This window comes from Parambassis ranga, chromosome 7 (genome assembly GCF_900634625.1).
Source record: "Parambassis ranga chromosome 7, fParRan2.1, whole genome shotgun sequence".
Lineage (NCBI taxonomy): Eukaryota > Metazoa > Chordata > Actinopteri > Ambassidae > Parambassis > Parambassis ranga.
This window is the reverse complement of record NC_041028.1, coordinates 12,732,440-12,735,415: the sequence shown is the minus strand read 5'-3', so window position 1 is coordinate 12,735,415 and position 2,976 is coordinate 12,732,440. Positions and strand designations below refer to the sequence as shown.

The following is a 2,976-nucleotide window of genomic DNA, read 5'->3' as shown; positions in this document are numbered from 1 at the left end:
CTTCTGAATAAAAGGCAGTGCATATAAAAAATATACAGTTCAGTTTAAGTTCACAGCCTTTTGCACCAAAGTTTGACACACATAAGGAAAATAAAACAAAACTTGATTCACACCACTAAATGTTCTGGATGATGAAATAATTGCAGCTGACCATGAAGGCATTCCATCACTTTTTACAGTATTTATAAAAATTAAATATCTCATATTAAAAAGATGAGCAACACAGTGTCTCTTTAAAGTTACAGTGCCAAGGTGAACTATTTTATATGTGTTTGCACACTCAGCTAACTCTAGCTCATTCTAGTGTAAAGTTGTGGTGTCACTAAGAAAGGTTTTCAAAACCTGCCGTGACCCGGATTCGAACCGGGGTTGCTGCGGCCACAACGCAGAGTACTGACCACTATACAATCACGGCGAGCTGTCCTGTGGGACAGTGAGTGAGTCCTGGTGTAACAAACAGAACTAAAAATGCTAAAATGAAGACGACATTCTAAAATTTTCTTTGTGGCATAATTCATCCATCCATTGTTGTGGTAGGAGGCATTTTTTGTCAGCAGCCGAGCTGCTGTAGAACAATTTTCAGGTAGGTAGGGCTTACCTGGCTTATTTTAGCATGGGGGCAGGGCCGGCCCAAGGCATATGTGAAATATGCGGTTGCTTAGGGTCCCCAAGAACACCAAAAATCCATGATAAAATATATATTTTATATTTTAAAAAATAACATTGATTAATACAAAAGAGATGGTATGGTAATGATAGTGGGTATGTTACACACACAGTGGTGGTAGGAGGTAGGAGGTGGTGGTATGAAATGTTGCTTAGGGCCCCATAAAGGCTTGGGATCAGTGCTCAGACACCTGTTCTATTCTTTGAACATGCTAACCTTTTAAGCACAGCATTAACTTGCTATGTTGATGACACTGCTGAAGTGATGGTTGCAATGCATTCAATGCAGCTTTATGCTCCTAACATAAACATCAATTTAACTAGAAAAACAGAAAAGTATGCTTTCTGGTAGGCACTGCAGTAATGAGTGCATTAGGGTGCAGTATGTGGTTGCCATCCAGAAACAAAACTGCTGAGAGCTAACAAGAGACTGCTGTTGCTCTCTAATATACTAAGAGAAATGGGATCATTCTGCTGACATGAATTTTAGGCTTTAGTTTTTGTTCGATGCCAGCAGCAACTCAGGACACAATATTAAAATATATCTTTCTCTTCCAGAATAGTGCACAAAGAAGACTGCTTCAGTTGACTGCAATATAAAATAAACCACAAATAATGCTGTAAACCTTCTAACTTTAATGTTGTTAACTTTACTGTCCTTCACACAGCTGGAGGACCTATAGATTTATACTTTTTTTACTTACAGCATTTTGATTAGTGCTGAGCTAAGGCATGTGTGTCCTCACACTGACTGTCTGTATGTGAGCATGGACCACTGTGAGTTGAACTCCATGGCGGTTTGTTGTTCTTCAATCTTCCTCTCTACTGGTTTGGGACCAAATGTGACCAGTGGAATTTAATTTGTTTCATCTCTGTGTGAAGGGCTCTGAATACTTTCTGCATCCACTGTATGTGACGATAACAGCAGACAGTGGATGCCTGCGCCACTGGCTGCTGAGCATCAGGTGTGATGGCTGCTATATTAAACTGCCCCTGGAAGCTATACGCTCATGCCCCCCCCCCCCCCCTCCCATGCACACAGACAGAAATGTAATCACCTGAGACCTATTAAAAATTAATTTCATAGCTGCTCTCCCTGCTCCCTTTATGTTCCACTCTAACAGTAAAGCCTTTGTTGTGATTGACGAAAGCATGACAGGGGAAGTGGAGAGAGGCATGATGGACAGGCCGAACCCATACAGGTCAGGTGTTGTATGCATACATGAATTAGGTGAGGTTATCTGCACAGCTTCATATACAGGTGTGTTTGGCCATGCAGTATTGTTGCAGGAAGTTGCGACTCCTTGATTGATTCCATTAGGGAGAATTGTAAGGGTAGAGTCAAACTTTGTGTCCCATAAACTCATCCATGTTCCTGTTGCTATCAAAGAAACACTATGACTATAGAAATAAATCAAACATAAATTGAAAGCATTGAAAATGAGGGACTATGGAAAAAATTATATTACAGTTTTTTCTGATTGCTTAAACACTAACAATGATTCTTATAGCGCAATTTCTAAAACTATTAATAGTTATAGCAAAATCACTCACTGAGTTTGCAAAACTAAAAGCAAAAAAACTGCTTTACACTCAGTTTGCACTTTTGTAACACACAATTTGCAATTGTATAAATATAATCCACTTCACAGCACTGTTTTTGCTGAACTGTAAACACAACTCACTGCTTTACACACAATTTCCAAATGATCAACACACTCCTAGTAAAACTACACACATGTATGGCTGGTGTTTACACTGCTTTGCCAACTGTCTGGCTACACTGTCACATGTGAGAACTGTTTTACATCATTAGTTCACTTTGCAATCAGCATGAGCTCTGTAAATAAGACACAGGTAAGCTTCAGTGTGGAGAACAATGGAGGGAGAAGGAAACTGAGAAGAGTGAGAATTAGAAGAGGATGAGGACATGAGGAAGCAGGAGGAAGAGGAGGAGGACGAAGACTAGGAGGTGAATTTAGAGGAAGAGGACGAGGAGGGGAAGAGGAAGGAGGAAGAGTAAGAAGAAATAGAATTACTGATGTCATTAGAGCTACAATAGTGGATCATGTGATCAACCACTGAGGGAAGCTGGACAACGGGTTCAGCCTGAGCCGCTACACTGTAGCAAGCATCATAAGGACATATTGATGAGAATGGGTTAGTACAGTTCCCTCACACTAAGTTTTGTAGGTGTACCATACTCTAATGAGAAAAACAACAATACTGTACATGTAAAACTGAAACTGTTACTCCACAGAATTACTAGACATCCAGCATCTGGAAGGAGGCATGCGAGGATATGGACCA

At 40.3% G+C, this 2,976-nt stretch overlaps 1 non-coding gene across 1 annotated transcript; it reads right to left on the bottom strand.

Moving 5' to 3' along the window:
- Window positions 1-343: 343 nt before the first annotated feature.
- On the bottom strand, window positions 344-415 carry trnah-gug (transfer RNA histidin (anticodon GUG)). Its single transcript has one exon. It is a non-coding gene; the product is annotated as a tRNA-His (tRNA).
- Between the last annotated feature and the right edge of the window lie 2,561 nt (window positions 416-2,976).